This window comes from Vanessa cardui, chromosome W (assembly GCF_905220365.1).
Source record: "Vanessa cardui chromosome W, ilVanCard2.1, whole genome shotgun sequence".
Lineage (NCBI taxonomy): Eukaryota > Metazoa > Arthropoda > Insecta > Lepidoptera > Nymphalidae > Vanessa > Vanessa cardui.
In genome coordinates, this window is record NC_061153.1 from 3,694,699 (window position 1) to 3,715,939 (window position 21,241).

The window sequence follows — 21,241 nt, forward strand, 5'->3', positions numbered from 1 at the left end:
AATTCACAATCCTATTAAATCTTTATTTACCGCGGCACCTATTAGCAAGTATTCTCCTGTGCACGTTAGAAATTTAATTGATTTGGTATTACGTAACTTACGGGCACTTAAATCCTTGGAGCCAACGGATTCATGAGATTCCTTAATTATTGATATTATAGTGTCAAAATTAGACTCATCTAGCGAACGAGAGTGGGAAAATTACATCAAAACTTCTAAACTACATATGTCACATGTACAAGATTTAAAGACAAATACTAAGACGTACAAAATTAATTCACGCGTACCTAAATCTCACGCTTTTGTTTCGATGCGTAAAGTCGGTAAAGACAAATCAACAGGGCAGTGTGTCGTATGCGGTGAAAATCATTTGTTATATACACGTATGCGTTTTATTAATTTAAGCGTCTGTGAGAGAATTAAAATTGTAAATTCCAACAAGCTGTGCTCCAATTGTTTACGTGCAAGACACTCGCTTTCAGAATGTAGGTTCAGCCCTTGCAAACAATGTCAACAAAAACATAATAGTTTATTACATAGCAATAATTATTATAATAATGCATCGGTGGCAAGTGCGCATGACTTACTGTCAACGGCAAAATCCGTTTCAGTAGTTTTACATGCATTAAGCTACGATTATATGATTACGGTGCCGAACACGAACGCATCCCTGGCACCATCGCAGGTGTTACTATCAACCGCTCTCGTGGAAGTGTTGGACAGTAACAAAAAATATCAGACAGCCCGAGTGCTGTTAGACAGCGGCAGCCGAAATAGTTTTCAACCGACTTCAAAAAGGAGGAGGTTATCAATTCGTCTGTATTTTTTTTTATGTTTGTTACCTCATAACTTTTCACTGGGTGGACCGATTTTGATAATTTTTTTTTTGTTTGAAAGGTAGTGCTTCCCGTGGGGTCCCATTTTAATTTTTTTTTTCTGATGATGGTATCCGTATGAAAACGACATAAGTCTTAAATTTGCATTATGTCTATGCGCGACAAATAGGTGAATAACTGAAAATCACGTTAACCAATTTTGATGATTGATTTTTTATTATAAAATATATACTTCAAGGGTAGTTTGGTGAAAGTTTGATAAGGTTCTGAGCATAGGATCCATGACAAAGTAACGGAACGGAGGGGAACGGAACAATTCTGAGAAGCACGTAAGCGATATTCGGCCGTTTATAGGTTACTAGCTTTTGCCCGCGACTTCGTTCGCATGGACTTCAGGTTCGACCGTCTAGTCTAGTAATAAGCCATTATTTCTCGTACAAAGTAAAGGATAAAAAATGGTTATTGTGGGTTATTCTTAAGAGATAAACATATACCACCACGGACTTTTTTGTAGACCTTTTTAAGTTGTACAATACTGTAGTACATTGTTTTGATCTATCTTGTAGGATTCAGTCAGCGTTTGCAATGTAAGCGCAAAAAATGTGTTTTTTTACGACCTCACATCAGAAACCTCAAAAATTGTAGCCTATGTGTTATTCTGATGTATAAGCTATATTGTGGTAAAGTTTCATTCAAATCCATTCAGTAGTTTTTACGTGAAAGAGTAACAAACATCCATACATCCATACATACAAACTTTCGCCTTTATAATAGTAGTAGGCTATATTGTGGTAAAGTTTCATTCAAATCCATTCAGTAGTTTTTACGTGAAAGAGTAACAAACATCCATACATCCATACATACAAACTTTCGCCTTTATAATAGTAGTAGGATTTGGATATTTGAGTCACCTTCCGTAACGTGGTTTTGTTCATGTAATTGTCATAGTCGAATATTATAATCAACAAGCGACCCGCCCTGGCTTAGCACGGGTGCAATACTGATACTAAATATACTACAGAATTTGTTAATTTACGATCAGTGTTTCTTTATTTACTATATTGTGCATGTACAAACCTTCTTAACCTTAACCTACTAAACCTTCCCCTCGAATCACACTATCTATTAATTCTGTTAAATTCTATTAATCAGCATTAAAATCCGTTGCGTAGTTTTAAAGATATAGGGGCAGAGAAAGCGATTTGTTTTACATTATGTAATGATGGAACTCCTAAACGGCTTACAGTTAGGGTGCGATATGGTGCAGTATTTCTTACAGTCTTTAATCAAATTTTGTGTATATGATGTACGACATAAATTAGTTCTTTATACTAGGCCGAATCTTTAGTTGTTTCAAATCTGAGGTTGTTTTAGAAATTGTAACTTAAAGTAAAAATTCATCAGCATTAAGAAGCTTAGAAACATAACATAATATGTATTAAATGTATTCCGCTTGACTGGCAAGTGTTGTTTAGCCCGCGATTAACTCGATATACAGTGTCAAAATTGTGTATTGTGTATTTAGTATATAAATAAAATTTTAACAAAAAGAAAAACCGACTTCAAACAAAACACTATTTTATAAAAAAAAAAGGCCCCGACGAATTGAGAACCTCCTCCTTTTTTTGAAGTCGGTTAAAAACAAATAAAAATGCACTAAAAAGTAATAAAAATAATTGCATATTTTACATATTTTTTAGAGTCCTCCTAGGTAAAATGAAATGAAAAATATTAGACTACTTAAAAGTCGATTTACGATTATATAATGTAGTTATAGTTACTGCTATATTTGGAGCCGGTGTCAGCCAAGAAAACCCTAAACAGAAACAATCTCTATAAAAGAAAATTTCTTGCAAGTATTCACAGGATAATAACTCCTCCTCATAATATTGAAGTTCCACAAGGAACAAAACTGTTTCTTGTCTAAATGCGGGCTAAGTCAAAATGCTTCACTAATTTTTTTTACTCAATTAGCAAGAAATACATTTTATAAAATTGACGCTTCCCGAACACAACTGCAAAAAAAAAAACGATTTTTATTTAATTATTTATACCCCTAGTGTGCCCGGCTACCGACTGCGTCACATCCCACGACCGCCGGAAATAAGATCGCGAGGTGGTGGTGTGGGTTTTTATGTGAAACGAGGTATATCTGCGCGGACACTAGAACATCCCATTGCGCCTATGGTTGAGCAAATGTGGATCCATTTTAAATCAAATAGCAAGTGCATAATTGTTGGTACAGCGTACCGCCCCCCCTGGGCAAACGTGACCGGTTTTTTTGATGCTTTATCTGGTACCATTGGCTCGTTACCGTTTTATGATTATTTATTTTTATTGGGTGATTTTAATATTAATTACCTAAGCACACATAATTCGCAAAAGCATGCTTTGGACTCGTTTCTTTCTACTCACGACCTCAAACAACATATAAATAAACCTACTCACTTTACTGATAATACTGAAACTTTAATTGATCTCATGTGCTCTAACACTAGAGTTGGTCGGATTGAGGTAGATTATGTAGCCGAGTTCGGCGGCCATGCATTTGTATTCTGCGAAATAAATATTAAGAAAAATAAAACGCCCCCAAAAACTATAACGTATAGACCTATAAAAGATAAGATAAGATAAGATCTCACCGCTACACTGGGATTGATTAATTGGCAGGAATAGTGTAAAATTGAGGATGTAAATGCTATGGTCGCCGGGTTCACGGCAAACATGCTTTCAGTATTTGACGTGCTTGCACCTAATCGAACTAAGCGTATAAAGGAAACACATTATCCATGGATTACTTATAATGTAAAACTATTGATGAATCGTAGAAATGAAGCTCAAGTTAAAGCAAGGGGGTCTAACTCTGACTCGAGTAAAACTTATTATAAAAACTTGAAACTAGAGGTAGTACAAGCAATTCATCGAGAAAAATGTGCTTATTTTAATCTACATATAAACTCAAATTTTAAAAATTCTATCGCACTTTGGAAACATTTAAAAAAATATGTCAACATCAAACAAAAACATAGTCATAATATCCCAGATAATATTAATAATCCTGCAATGATTAATTCATATTTCCTTAACGTACCCGGTAGCGATTATGTTTCATTATCAACAATTCATTATTATGAATCACATAAATATAGTGCTATTGATACAGAGTTTACTTTGACGCCTACTAATGAAATTGAAACGTCAAAAATAATTCGATCCTTAAAATCCAACGCCATCGGTATTGATGGAATTTCGTTGGACATGCTTTGTTTGACGTTGCCAACTACATTATCAATTATTACTAAAATAATTAATAAATCGATCTTAAGTAATACATTTCCAACCTTGTGGCAGACCGCACTGGTGAGGCCAATCCCCAAAAAACAAAATGTAAGCGAACTCAAAGATTTACGCCCTATAAGCATTTTGCCCTGTATATCCAAAATCTTAGAAAAGCTAGTATGCACTAATTTGACAAATTTCTTAGAATCACAGAATATTTTGCCCAGCTTGCAATCAGGTTTTCGAAAACATCACAGTACGACCACTGCATTATTGGATGTGATTGACAATGTGCTATGTGCTCAAGACGTGGGCAAGGGCACAATCCTTGTATTATTAGATTTCTCTCGCGCATTTGACACGATAAACAGAGCTTTATTTTTATCAAAATTAAAATATTATGGATTTAGTGCAAACGCAATTAAATGGTTTTCAAGTTACTTAGGAAATAGAAAACAAATTGTGGAAACAGTTACTGAGGACGGTTCGAGGAATCTTTCCGACTGTTGCTCGGTCAATAGAGGCGTTCCTCAGGGCTCTATATTAGGACCCATCATCTTTGCACTTTATTGCGCCGATATAGTTGAAAATATTAAATATTGTAAATATCATATCTATGCTGATGACATTCAAATTTACATATCGTTTAAAACAACCGATGCTCGTACGGCTATTCAAAAGTTAAATGACGATCTTAGCCGTATTTCAGAGTGGTCAGATTCTCATAGCCTCATCTTGAATCCCAGCAAGACCAAATATATAATATTAGGCACAAAAAATCAAATTAATGAAATTGGCCATGCAAATCCAAACATACACATAAAAGGTGAGAGAATAGAGCGCGTCATAGAAGTGCGAAATTTAGGCTTGCTGGTCGATGAGGAATTACGGTTTGAAAAACATACAATTAATACAGCTCGTAATTGCTTCTACAGATTAAAAGTTTTGTATCAAATAAGGGATGTTCTTAGTAAAGAAATGCGTATAAAACTGTGCGACACCTTAGTGCTATCAAAGTTTAATTATGCTGATACTGTTATAGGGCCTCGACTGCTGGCGCGAACAAAAAATATTATTCAGCGGGTACAAAATGCATGTACCCGATACTGTTTTAACGTACCACCTCGCGCGCATGTCACGCCATACCTTAATGACGCACGAATGATTAAAATGGAACACCGCAGGCAATTACATCTTGCCACCTTACTCTTCGGTGTTATTCACAATAAAACCCCCATGTATCTGTATAAGAAATTGAGCTGGACAAAAGAAAGTACTAAAAGGTACCCTACGAGAGCATCGTCCTATATGCTAAATGTGCCATCGCATCGTTCAGCGGCGTTTCGTGGCAGCTTCCGTTATGCAGCGACGAAGTGCTGGAACAACCTGCCGCCTCCGCTTCGGATCCTGAAAACCATTAATTCGTTTCGTGTTAAATATAAGCAATATTTATTTAGTTTACAACTTCAAACACAATAGCACATTTAAAATATGTACATATATACCAGATTTTATTTATTTATTTATTATTTATTTTGTTCTTTTTTTCTTCCTTTTGTTTTTTTTTTCTTAGTAATAAATAATAAATTATTTATTAATATACGATTGAACATACAAATGTGTACATATGAAACATAATTCTTCTCCACTATTATATATTGTTAGATTGCATTATTTACCCAATTAGTATGGCTCCGTCGCGTGTACCGTTGTTCCAACATTCGTGCATGCTGCTGCTCCCGAGACGGCTCCCTCATTTATATGTATTTATCGCACAAAGTTTTGTGAAGGTGGTCTAAAAATGAATTTTAGGTTATGACAAGACGTATTTAAAAAATTTAATTTATTTTATAATAGTGTGCATTAACATACCTTATTAATATTTTCTTCATTTTGTAGTCTGTGTCAACAAAGCACGTTTCCTTTATCATGAATTCACGAGTGCATGTTACGTAATATAATAATCGTAAAACACTAAAAAAATCGAGCATACACCTCTTGCCGTTACCGGCGCGCGTGGCTGTCTGATGACCGGAGGGTGAACACCTGCACTGCTACACGTGCGCCGATTGTTTTATATATTGTTTATATTCCTTTTATATTATATTGTTCTTTTTTTTCGTATTTTTTTTATTTTATTTCTTTTTTTTTATGATTATTGTGACTTTATTAAGAAATATATATTTCTTATATGTATTATACAGATATCAGTTTCTTTTTTTAATTTTAATTCACGTAATTATTATTATGTTAATTCGATGTCTTTGTCGCTGCCCGTCACAGCGATGAATACGACAAAAAGGTGACCATTGAAAATCAGCATTGGGTTTTTTTTTTAGGACCCATATTTCGCTGAATGGTCCGCCTGTTTGGGACACGGCATATTTGCGGGCTTTCTATGTGTACATGTCTACGCACATAATTGTTTTTGGATTTATTGTCATAGTTTTAGTTAGTTCGTAGATTTTTTTTTTTTTTGTTTCTCTTGTTTCATTTTTATTGTAATACCTGTGCCTGTGTTTCAAATAAATACATTCTTCTTCTTCTTCTTCTTCTTCTTCTTCTTCTTCTTCTTCTTCTTCTTCTAGTAGATTTAATAATCGAGTACTCGTTCCAAGAGATGCACATTATGATGATTTGTAGGTATCAAAACGACACACTTGATACTGTCTATCAGGTGGTTTTTTTAAAAATATTTTACTTATGTTCATTAAGCGAAATTAAAAAGCAATACTTACACTACGTAAGTAAAAATTAGGAAACGCATTGATTTTAATACATTTACGAAAATTCGTCGAATTATTGACCAATTTCAATTATTTCCGGGCCTTCATTTAATCAATATTACTTTAAAAAAAACACTTTTCAAATTATTACACTATAAAACTATGCACTAAAAAGAAAAAGGAAATTATAATATGTAATAATCATTTATAGTGTTATTAGTATAACACGAAACAAGATAATTTTTTTTTTTTGTTTTACGAGTAGGAAATGCATTAACGCATTCCGCCCGGACGGAGGGCCCGGGACGGATATGTGGGACTCCCGCTAGCTCACCGCAGCGGCCATGCACTAAAAAAAATGAAATGCGTATTCTTCTACAAACTATGATCAATAAAATTCTAGTTATAATATGTAATAATCATTTATATAAGTATATCACGAAACAAGATATATTTTTTTTTGTTTTACGAGTAGGAAATGCATTTACGCATTCCGCCCGGACGAAGGGACCGGGGCGGATATGTGGGACTCCCGGGGCTGAGGGCCCCGTCCTACCCACTAAAACCTCCTCGGATGTGTGTCATACCACAAGGCGACAGAGCTCGTGGCTTAGTACCGTGGCCCTGCCAGCGGCCGTCGATGAAAAACCGACCCAAATCAAATACCCACTTCCGACACTCTGAGCTGTAAAGGCGCGTTTTTCTGCTGCCGCCGTCCCGTATCGTGACGAACTCCCCCTAAGTCCACCACTGGAGGCTGGAGGTCAGGGGCCGACGCCCTTTTACGACTCTGTACTAATACTACGGCAGCGCTCGACCTGAGAGCGCATGTTCCCGCAAAATAACCTAACCTACACAGTTTAAATGTAACTTAATACAGACACATGAATAACAAACAATGGTAAAAATTTTTTTTATTGTTTTCCTAAGCAGACCCTCATTGTAGACCCTCGTTGTCGGAAGACAGATTTCGTAGCCTCATTATTTCCGTCAACGATCTATCGTCATGTGGTTTAATCAATAATTTGTTGGCGTCTAAATCTGATAATGCTATGCCTTCCAGACTTTTGACGCGACTTAATGCAACATATATTTGCCCTTTTGCAAAGTTTTGCCAAGGTCAATTACGGCTCTTTCGAGGGTGGTGCCCTGTAGTTTATGGACTGTAACCGCCCAGCTTAATATCAGGGGCAGCATACGGCGCTCCACATCACCATAACCTCTTAATGCCTGAAACGTAGTAGTAGATGGAGGTATGGGTATGCAACCATTTCTATCTTTTAGCCTAGGCCCAATAGACTCGTCATCAAATTGAACATAGACGGCTTCTGGTAGCTCTCCATCCTCAATTTGATCTCTCCTCAAAGCCGGCCATTCGATTTTTTTTTATTACGCCCATAGCACCATTCACAAGGCCTTCTGATACATGATGTTGCGTCTCAACATCACTCGGGATTCGATGCCAATTTTTATCGATGGCAGAAAACCACCACAGCTATTGACGTCTTTGGGAATTACATTCTCTGGTGGTGTTTTACCATATGTCGCTACTTCACGAGACTCATCCACTGCGTTGATTTGATAAGTTCGGTACTGCTTTGCATTTTCTTTGCTAATTTTTTCATTATAATCGTCGACTTGCCTTACCGTAGGGAAAATACGTACCGCGGCTCCATCCGCAAATTCATCCGTTAAAGGCACATGGCGCCGCTCGCATAATAATTCTAGCTGACCTGTTGTCAGTTCACCTACCCGTAAACTGTTTAATAAATCGATGAATTCCCTATCATCTCGCTGTCGCATGTTAATGGTCAGTTCACAAAAAGAAAACTGATGCCACAAATTAACCTCCGCTGATAACCACGATGGCTGCAAAAAACACCAATTTCCTTTTACCGGAGGAAGTTGAAATATATCGCCGAATACCAAAATGTTCACCCCACCGAATAATTTGTCATTGTTCTTATATTCTTGAAGTCTAAGGTGAATTATTCTTAGGTTCTCATAAGATATATATATAACGTTGGTCATCGTCGTAAGTCGTGTTAGTGTGTACTCGTCATTAATAGTTATATTTTATTAGTTTAACCTGAGTATTTTCAGTTTTTATCGTGAATATTTACTCTTAAGTGATTAATAAAACTTTATATGGCGTTATTCGACATAAACATTGACAATTCAAGAGCAAATTAAAGTGAATAGTTAAAGTTAATCGATCGTAAAAAGTGTATCGGTGCTAAGTGCAAGTATAGTTATTAAACATTACCCACTAGTACACTAATATAAATAAACAAAGCAACAAGCAGATCTTCAACATAGATACTGATTTTTCACACCGTACTGTGACAGCTTTGTTGGTCTCGTGGTGGAACCAAAGAATTTAACCGTCGAGCGCAGGATCGATACTCAGCAGAACGTGTCTCAGTTTTTTCTGTGATTCATATTTTTCATTTCTTGTATTTGCTACTTCAAATATTCTCCAAAGATGGCGCTTTGTGGAATATGCAACAACAATATATCTGTGTCACAAAAACGTATTAAATGTTCTAATACAGGATGCAATATTCACTATCATGCAGATTGTGTAAAGTACAACGAAAACGTCATTCATCGCTCTAAATGGGCGTGTCCAGTTTGTTTACCAAAGCGTTCTAAAACAACTAGTAATACACCGAGTCAAAGCAAAGTCCAATACGATCAAGAATTTGAAACCCCACCAAGCGCTTCCAGTCTTTCATTAGAGTCTATTGTCAATGAAATACGTAGTTTTCGTAAGGAAATTAATCTTAAAGTAGATGAACAACAGTCGAGTCTTAATAAATTTAATATATGCCTAGAAAAAATGATAGAAGAAGTTAAGAGCATAATCAATAAATTTTCAAGACTACAAAAACAGGATAATTGAATTAGAAAAAGAGAATATCAATCTACGCACTAACATCACAGGACTCGAATTCAAAATGTCCTTAATGGAACAACAGTCGCGAGATTGTAATTTGGAAATTCAGTGCGTTCCTGAACATAAAGCAGAAAACCTCTCGTCGATTGTACACCAGTTAGCCAGTGTAGTAACATTTGATCTACACGATAATGATATAGTTAACTTTCACCGAGTAGCGAAGAGGAACACAGAATCTAAACGACCCCGTAGCATTATTGTTAAACTATCAACTCCACGTAAGCGCGATAACTTCTTAGCCGCTGTTAAAGTGTTTAATAAAAAGAATCCTCAGTCTAAGCTTAACTCATCACATTTGGGCATTGCGGGCGGCAAAGAACAAATTTATATCATGGAACATTTATCGCCGGATAATAAGCGCCTACATGCTGCTGCCCGTCTTGCAATTAAGGAAAAGAAGTATGAATACGTATGGGTTAGAAGTGGTCGAATATTTGTACGAAAAAATGACACTTCTCCAGCTGTTTTGATAAAGAATGTTGATAGTTTAAAGCAGTTGTAGTATCTGTTTTCTGACTTTTTTCCAAGTTCTTGAGTTTATGTTCTATTTATTGTTTTCTGTGTTTATTATTGGTGCATGCATAACAATTTTTAACGTTTTGTTTTCGAGTTAAATGTGTTATATCAAAATGTAAGAGGCATAAGAACAAAAACAGATGAAATGTATCAAGCAATTTTGCGCTCAAACTATGACATATTAGTTATTATCGAAACCTGGCTTAATGATACTGTGTTTAATTATGAATTTATCGACAAAAGATATCATGTTTACCGTCGCGATCGCTGTTCTACCTCATCGAATAGTACAAAAAAAGATGGAGGTGGAGTACTCATTGCAGTTAAAAACAAATTTCAAGTTACTAGAAAATCAGAATGGGAATCAAGTTGTGAAGATATGTGGTTAACAATTCGTACTGATGATAATAACTTTATTTATAGTTGTGCTGTATATATTCCACCTCCAACGGACTCAACATACATGAAAACGCTTTTAACAAATTTGACTCATATCAGACAAAGTTATATTAAAGAAGAGTCGCCTATAATAGTATTAGGCGATTTTAATTTGCCGAATATTAGATGGGAACTGGATAGTGATACGTGTACATTAGCTCCAAAGTCATCTTTTAATCTTCTTGAGAGTGATTTTGTGGATACTTTGACTTACTGTGATTTGTCGCAATATAACTCGGTTTTAAATTGTAACGGTCGTATTTTAGACTTAGTACTATCGAATATCCAGTCACTTACAGTTAAAGAATCTGATTTTAGCCTGGTTCCAATAGATCAGTATCATCCATGTTTAATTTTACATCTTAACTATATAAGTGGTAGGCCTCAACCAAGAAAACGAATCCCTACCCTTAATTTTAAACGATGTGACTATGAATCAGTTAATAGTGAACTAATAAAAATTGACTGGGAAAAGGAATTCAGTAATGTTGCATCAGTTGATCAAGTTGTAGACATTTTTTATAACAAGATGCTTCCAATTATATATTCTCATACTCCTTTATCAAAAACTTATCCAAAACATTACCCTATCTGGTTTAATAGTAGTTTAATAAAAGCCTTAAAAGAAAAGGCTAAATATCATATGAAATATAAAAAATATCAAAATGAAATGGATAAATTAACGTTTGATCTGTTAAGATTACGATGTAGTACTTTAATTACGGATTGTTACAACAATTTTAAAAAAACAGCCGGCGATAATATTCGAAGGAATCCTTTTTATTTTTGGCATTACTGTAATACTAAAAGACAAAATTCTACCCAAATACCTAATCAAATGTATCTAGATGACGAAGTTGCTAATGGCAAACAAGAGATATGTAACTTATTCTTGAAATTCTTTCAATCTGTTTATACGAGTAAATATACAACACCTCCGGCTACAAATCTTTCAAATATCAATACTAATTGCCTCAACGATACTATATCTGCATCATCCGTGAAAATCACCAAAGAAGAGGTGCAAAAAGTCTTACTCTCACTTGATGTAGCTAAAAGTTGTGGCCCGGATATGATACCTCCTCTCTTTCTTAAAAACTGTGCCACAAATTTATCTCTTCCACTAGCATTCATTTTTAATTTATCTTTAAACACTGGTGTTTTTCCGGACAAGTGGAAGTTAGCTCATCTTACTCCTATACATAAAAAAGGTGTGGTAAACAATGTTAGCAATTATAGGCCTATTTCAATTTTATCAACGTCTGCTAAAGTTTTTGAATCACTTATTTACAATAAATTATTATTTCTCCTAAAAAAACATATTCATCATAACCAACATGGATTTCTACCAAAAAAATCGACTACGACCAATTTAATTTCTTACACTGTAGATATAGCAGAAGCCCTTGATAATAATAAAGAGATACACGCTATTTACACTGATTTTAAAAAAGCGTTTGACTTAGTTAACCATGACTTACTTATTTCAAAACTGAACATCATGGGAATTCACGGCTCTTTATTAAGATGGTGTGAGTCGTACTTAAAAAATCGATCGCAGTTAGTGTCGCTATTTGGAGTTAAGTCCGATATTCTTCACATCCCATGTGGGGTTCCACAAGGTTCCCACTTGGGGCCTTTATTTTTCTTAATATTTATAAACGATCTCAGTTATGTTATTAATTCTAAATTCAAATTTTACGCTGATGACCTAAAAGTTTATCGTGTAATTAATGATGACAATGATCCGTTGGCATTACAAAAAGATCTCGAAAATATTGAACTATGGTGTAAAAACAATTTAATGGCGTTAAATACTGATAAATGTGTTTTTATCAGATTTTCAAGGAAAAAAAATGTGGTTGATAAAACTTATTACATCAATAAATTTCCACTTAAACAAGTATATGTTATCAAAGATTTAGGTGTATTATTTGATCATACCCTATCTTTTCGTGATCATATTGACAGCATAATCAAAAGAGCCTCTAAACTATCAGGTTTCATAAATCGCCAAATGAAACTTTTTAATGATCCTCATCTAATTATTACGGTTTATAACTCTTTGGTTCGAAGCATCATAGAATATTGCAGCACTGTCTGGAATCCTAGCTATAATGTTCATTCAATGAGATTAGAGTCTGTGCAAAAGCGTTTTCTGTATCATCTAGCATATACGGGTCATAGGTGTCAGACTTTGGATTCATATGAGTCTAGATTACAATTTTATCACATGAAGTCTCTGAGTGACCGTCGAAAATTTATTGACATATTAATTTTATATAAAATTATTCATAATTATATTGAGTCACCAGATCTGCTTGAGCGCCTTAAATTTAGTGTACACCGCCCCAGTAGTAGGCTACATAACAGAACAACTTTTAGTTTACCCACATGTCGAACGAATATATTCCAACACGCGCCCTTGTATCGCATTTGTTCAACAATAAATGCCCACTTAAATGAGTGTGATATATTCTGTGGTTCTTTAGCCTCTTTTAAAAAGCAACTTCTTAAATTGTAAATATTTAGCTAAGTAGTTTTCTCTGTCTTTTTTTTATTATTGCAGTTGTATTATTATATGTATTATTATTTTTAAGTTATATATTTTTATATAAATGCCTAGTTTAACTTTAGTTATTTAAAATTTTGATTGTACACCACACGATACTTATATATATACGCATGCTGTGTTCATATCAAGAAAGTTTCAATCTATGTTCATGTTTATATTAAGGCCATGTTTATATTAAGTTTAACATCTAAAGATTGTAACCAGAAAAAAAAAAAAAAAAAAAGATACCATAGAAATTTCGTCTATGATTAACCAATTTATGTAGCGCCATTTACGTCTTTCGGTCTCGAGTCTTTGACCAGTAATTTTTTTGTATGTCATAGTATTTTTTTTTTTGTATCGGAAGCAAGAAAATACTATGCAGGGTTTTGCCAAAAATTTGACGAGCCGCAACTCCGGTTAAGGATCCAACTTCCACAAAGCTAGGCTTCAATAGTATATCTACTGTTGGAGCGTAACAACGCTTAATATGTTGCACAATTAAGTTCAATAAAAATGATTTACCACTACCTGCACCGCCCGTGATAAAAAGTAACAACTGACTTTCTTGTCTTTACAAATCGTTTTCGATTGCTAATGAAATTTTCTGAAACAAATTCCTCTGTTGTACATTTAATCCGCGAATGCTCCCAACGAATAATTCATCTGTCATGATGGCTTGATCTTCCATGTCTCCACAAAAATTATCATGGTCATTAACAATTTCTTCACCGACACATAACATGAGTGCATTACCAACATTGCTTTCACGCGCAGCATTAAGTGCGGTAGCTTGAGCAACAGCCTGTTGAATAATTTGTTCAGCGTAACCGAATTGTTCTGCGCTGACATTGCCCTGCAACGGGCGAAGATCACTTTGACGTCTTATAAAACACTCTTCAGGAGATTCATTTTCAAATAGTAACTCGCTTTCATTAAGAAATGGTATATGGCATACCATTAAACTGTAATAGTATGCTTCTTTGTCACCATTAATTGTATAATAACGGGTACGTAATACTGCCGCTCTATTTCTTGTATTTACGCATTCTGGAGTTGTCCTGCAATCTGATATACTTCACAAGCGAAGTATCTTCGTCTCTCAGTTCTGCATCTCCGTTGTCCTCTGACCATGTCGTATCAGAGACAGTTTCAAAACGGACGGAAAATTCCACAAGGCTTAAATTCTCCAGTTCGATTGGGCGTAATACATAACGATCAAAAATATGATTATAAATACTTGTTTCGTCACTGTCAAATCTCAAAAGTCTGAATCGTTCCTCTGGCCTGCAACTATTTACGAAAACAGTCTTTCGCGACGACATTTTTAAAGGCAAATGGCATAATCTGTATGCGCATTCGGATGCACTCACCAGGCGTTGATTTAATATAGACATTGATACTGAAAACAATTGTTTCCAAATATCACCACATTGTCTCTTAGCATTCGAAATAGCTTCTCGAATTACGTTACCCGTATCGTGAGGTTCATATTTACTCGCATATTTTGCAACGTAGTAGGCTACAGCGGAAACACTACCACACGGTTGGACGTCAATATTTCCCTTCCATAGTCCTAAAAGAACTGGATTGTAATTGTTCACCATGGTTTCATTTGATGTTCTTTTCAATAAGCAGAATCGTCTGTTGTTAGCAAGTGCTTCGTCTGGCCCTAGACACACTGTATTATCACTTGGTCGCTTCGGAAAATCAAATCGACAACCATCAGTTTGGCAGTTTTTTCTACATGTCGCGGTGTGCTTATGAATTTGTAAATCCTTGACTAATTTACGCAACGTAGAGTCATTGGGACATAATAAACATGAAACCACCTTTTCAATTACGGTGATACATTCTGGAGTAGAGAATTCTGGAATATTTCTACACCAGACCAACATATGCAGATGTGGGCTTCCGCAGCTTTGAAATTCCACTCAATACCAAAAGTCTTCAATAGGACCACCCAAGCAAACATTATCTCTCTTTAAAAATCGCATGAGAGCGTTAACACGCAAAGTGAACTGTCGTGCTACCACTACCGGGTGTTTTTGCACTAGATTCAAACGCTCTGGGAAAGACAGACGTTCGGCGTCATCGATGTTGCCTCCGTCAGCAATAAGCAACGCTTTTATCATATCTGACCAATTTAAACCATTACAGGAAAATTTCAAAAACTACGTGGTAGGCCTTAAAGTTCTAACCATTGCAATTAATTCAGAGCAACATTTCTGCCAATATGATGCCGATCCTCGAATATTTCCCATAGTAAGATGCATGTTATCCACAAGTCCTTTTGGTGTTTCCTCTCCATGACCTTGTCGCATTCTACATGACACAGATACACTTGATTTGGCACGAAAATATTCAACAATGGATAAAGCATAAAATAAATAATCATTTCTGTTGAACCTCTTGTCAACACTCATTATCCGATTTTGGAAGTATGAGATGTTACTGGAATAGTTTTCGGGAGTAACTTTTTTTTTATGTTATAGGTTGGCGGACGAGCATATGGGCCACCTGATGGAAAGTGGTCACCATCACCCATAGACAATGACACTGTAAGATATATTACCTTACATCGTCAATGGGCCACCAACCTTGGGAACTAAGATGTTATGTCCCTTTTGCTGTAGTTACACTGGCTCACTCACCCTTCAAACCGGAACACAACAATACTGAGTACTGTAATTTGGCGGTAGAATAACTGATGAGTGGGTGGTACCTACCCAGACGGGCTTGCACAAAGCCCTACCACCAAGTAAACGAACAAAGTAACTGAATTACTTGTGCTGTTTTTTTATAGGGGATTACTAGTATGGAATATGTTCCAAACCCTCTCCTTAATGGAAGAGGAGGCCTTATCTCAGCAGTGGGAAATGTACAGGCTGTTACTTTTTTACTTTTACTAGTATGTATTATCGGATGAGAGGAATCAATAGATTGCTGCAATTGCGACGCACACGATCGATTTTGTATTTCTCGAGCTATAATTAATGATGTTAATGAGAATACATTGAGATTTACCCGAAAGTTTCCTTCTGGCACTTTATTTGGTGACACAAATTGCGACGTAAAATGGCATGTAAGTCGTCTAGATCACTAAATCGCATGCAACAAGCGGTGCCATTAATAGGAGCAATAGCTCCCTTGGGACCACGCGCGTGGGAATCAAACAAAAAGTAAGTTTGATTATCACTCAAAGTTTTACAATGAACTGCTATCGAAATAGCGTTTGCCGTAAGTATACCATTCGTGTGTTCTCTGAAAAAACTTAATAAAGCATTTTATAAGTTAGGGAAACCATCAGAACTGTTGTCATTGTCTATATGACCATAATAATTTGTTTGCTCGAGTACTGTAATCAATAAATTTTCTCTATTGAATGTGAGTCTTGCACTAAGATCCGTCACAGCGAGGTACTCAGGGTTTACTTCTCCGGCCGCAGGATTATTTCTTGTAATCATGCAATCATTGTAGTTTATTTATCTCCAATTATGACAATATAATCGATATCTATATATAATGCTGCACAAGCAACAGCCGCTATCCCAGTGCATTGCCTACCCCGTGATAAATTAAATCGTAAATCGCCTTGATGAAATGATCCACGTAAAATTGCTCTGTTGTCATTTAAAGTAACATAACTTCTCAAGAATGATTCTGAAGTAACAGATTCCTGTTCAGGAATGGAATTTTCAGCTATTTGAACTAAATGAGGTATATTTAAGGTAGTTTCAAAATGCACCTTAACATCTCTGTATAGATGGTTATTGGAAATTAACCAAGTTAATGCTCGTTTCAGTCTTTGCATATCTACGAAGAATTCTTTCGACCATGAAAGGTGTCAAGACTTTCTACTACCAAAACTAAACCAGCTTGATGTGGTGTCAGTGGTAACTGTTCAGCTATTTCCACAACAATCTTTTGCAAATAAGATGACCTGGCCTTTACACCAATTTTGACTAAATCGATTATTAACTTTAACAATTTTCAAAAATGGTGTAATTCTACTTAAAAACCGTTCTTCAACGCTGGTCAAATTGGCCAATTCAGGTGGTACTTCTGCAGGCGTCATTTTATTCCAATATGCAGTTGCTGAAATTTTCCTTTTTCTAATATTAGTGTAACAGCGTGTGCAGGTAGTTATTGTATCTAAAGTAATCAGTTCTTCAGGCAGTATCGTACTATATAAACCTGCTTGCAAATTGGAACGTTGTTGTGGATACAAAGTTCTTTGTTTGTTGAAAAAGAGTAACTTGTTGAAAAAGAGTAACTACTGAGTTTCTTGCCGGTTCTTCTCGGTAGAATCTACTTTCCGAACCGGTGGTAGCTTCACTTAATTGTTAAATGACGATTCAAAAGTGCTAGTAATAGCCCACTTGAATAAAGTATACTTTGATTTTGATTTTTGCAAACAGCACATGGTACATCCGCGAAAATATTAATAGCTGTTTCAAAAGACTTTTCATTTGCGATATCCCTACAAACATGACTAGCTTGTCGCATTCTACTAAGTCTAAGTGACCTAGATTCAGGTGTTTCGTTCGATAATCGATCATGAATCAATCCAAGTCTGTGTACACGTTGCTCCTCTGTCTCATTAGATAAACGATCGTAGATTAAGCTAAGACGGAGTGCACGTTGCTCCTCCGACTCATTAGATAGTCGATCATAAATTAAGCTAAGACGGTGTGCACGTTGCTCCTCCGACTCATTAGATAGTCGATCATAAAAAAGGCTAAGACGGTGTGCACGTTGCTCTTCTATTTCATTCGATATACGATCGTGGATTAAGCTAAGACGGTGTGCACGTTGCTCCTCCGACTCATTAGATAGTCGATCATAAAAAAGGCTAAGACGGTGTGCACGTTGCTCTTCTATTTCATTCGATATACGATCGTGGATTAAGCTAAGACGGTGTGCACGTTGCTCCTCCGACTCATGGGATAGTCGATCATGCATTATGCTAAGGCGGTGGGCACGTTTCTCTTCCGTCTCTTGGGTTAAGCGATCGTGGATCAAGCTGAGACGATTTCTACGTTGCTCCTCTGTCTGTCTGGAAAGACGATCATGTATCACGCTGAGTCGGTGGCCGCGCTGTTCCTCCGTCTCTATTGATAGACGATCGGCTATCAAGCTGAGGCGTTGACTACGTTTTTCGATAGTTTCTCTGCTCAAAACTTTTTTCATGTAAAGTCACATTTTTGAAAGCCTATTTCTGCGCCCTTCGCAAGTCTCTTTTGAAATTATTCTCGAAGTAGATTTTTTCTGTTGAAATAGGCGTTTCTCCCTGTTTTCGTTCGTTTCATTTAACCGGCGCTGTCTCATACGAGCAGCACGTTTGGTAGGTCTACCCATATTAGATATCAGACAAAATAGTAATTAAACTTCAAATTCACTAAAAATCTAACAATAAACAAAAATTTTGACAAAAAAAACCGACTTCAAAAGAGAAAAAAAATGGTCTAAAAAGTAAAAAATAATTGCTTACTATTCTACAACTTAATAATCAAGAAACTTATTCTACTTACTAATATGTAGATTCTGTGTTTCCACGCAAGGAGATAAGTATGTACCTACCCACTTTAAATCTAACTTAACACAAACCTATGAATAACAAGTAAACAACAACACAATAGTAGTCGCGAACACCGCCGTGGCCGCAGCCGACACCGAAGCCGTAGTCAGAGTCAGATTCAATAATGCAGACACAACCAAGGTCAAGTCTCTGATCAGCATGACTGTAGGCGTAGCGGCAATCAACGCGTATCCAAGGAATAAGTTCAACGATCAAGGTACAGATTTTACTAATAATATATCGTACGAAGGTGCAAAAAGCACTCAATCTGATTTTGACAAATTTATTAAATCATTATCATCAGCTATGGCTAAAAATAATACAGAAAGATTTCAAAATACCGTCAATACAATACCTGAATTTGATCCATCATTGAAAAACCAAATAATATATATGTGGTTAAATAAAGTAAATGAAAGTGCTACTATTTTTGATTGGTCTGAAAGACAATACATTTCAATTTGTCTAGGCTTACGGGACTAGGTGTACGGTGCTAGTGGTACGAGAGTCTACCCTCACTACTTTATTCTTGGTCCGATTGGCAGAATAAGCTATCAGATGCATTTCCATGTCAAGAAAACTATGGTTAACTATTAAATGACATGCTTTTGAAACGTGCAAGGTTCGGTGATTCGCTTGACGTTACGTCAAGCGGGCGTCGACGACAGTTGTTCTCTCGCGATAATTGTGAAATTAAATAAATAAAACTATTTGTGCCGTTATAAAAACTATAAAAAGTGTTAATATAAGACATTTTTCAGTGAAACAACTAAAAATTAGTCTCAAAAACTGTTTAAATAGTGCAAAATAACTCATTATTTAAATAGTGAATTGGCAAACAGGACGTACCTACCCGCATTTTTTTAATGTAATAATTATTGTTTGTATTACCAATTGCCGTGGTCTGTTTACTGTGCGTAGAAACAATATTTTATATATTAAACATGGCTTATAAGTGTTCGTTGTGCGGGAAATTCCTATCGGGAACTGAGGGCATCAAATGCTCGAAATGTCGGAGTCTCAAGCAAATCCCCTTGTGTAGCAAAATGTTACGAGTCATACATCTCCCTCTAACTCGCCGAGTACTGTTCAGGAGGGTGAAAACGGAACACCGACATTAGCACAGGAGTTACACTTCATGAGACACGAAATCGGCAACATTGCCTCGGCTATGACGTCATTCAAGGACGAACTTGCACGCCTACATACTGTCATATCTACAGTCAACGATCGGTGGAATAGTGCTGAACTTCGTTTGAGCAACTTGGAGGCGGCGAGCCTCGAGCCACCAACAATGACAGACGATAAGGATGCTTTAGAGTTAATCACTCAGTTGCGATTGCATTTGAACGAGCGCGACCAAGAATTGCTCCTCAACCATGTTGAGATAGAACGATGCAGAGCAGAGATGGCCCAGTGGTTAGAACGCGTGCATCTTAACCGATGATTGCGGGTTCCAACCCAGACAAGCACCGCTGATTTATGTGCTTAATTTGTCTTTATAATTCATCTCGTGCTCAGCGGTGAAGGAAAACATCGTGAGGAAACCTGCATGTGACGAATTTCATAGAAATTCTGCCACATGTGTATTCCACCAACCCGCATTGGAACTGCGTGGTGGAATATGTTCCAAACCTTCTCCTTAAAGGGAGAGGAGGCCTTTAGCCCAGCAGTGGGAATTTACAGGCTGTTGTTGTTGTTGATGTTGAGATAACCGGGTTGGAGGAGAAGAGTGGAGAAAACTCGACACATCTTATTATGTCGCTAGCTAAAAAGCTAGGAGCGGACTTGGACGAGAGGGACATCGTCAGCGTCGCCCGGTCGGGGCCGCGGCGTATAGCAGCTGATAGCGGCGAGCGTCCCCCCCGCCCGCGCCCCCTCGTTGTGCGGCTGGCGCGGCGCTCCGTGCGCGACACCCTGCTGCGGGCGGCGCGCGTGCGCCGCGGCACCGACTCCTCCGGCATCACTGACATCGAACCCAGGCGCGTCAACGAGCGGCTCACAGGGACGAATAGACAGTTGTTCTACAAGACTCGCGAGGAGTGTCGCCGTCACGGGTGGAGGTTCTCTTGGACTAAGAATGGGCGTATTTATGTACGCAAAAACGGTTCCAGCTAAATACGGTGCATTCGTTCCTCAAGCGATATTGAAAAGTTTTTTGGTGTTTGTGTAGTTTGATTTTAAACTACGCGTATATTATAATTCATTTTCCTACACATATACAAACAAATACAAATAACCAGATGCAGGTACTTTCACTGGCTACTAGTTTACCGTTATTGTTTACTATATTAAAGTTCCATATCATACATTTTTAATTTATTTTAGATTAAAGATTTTATATAAATTTTC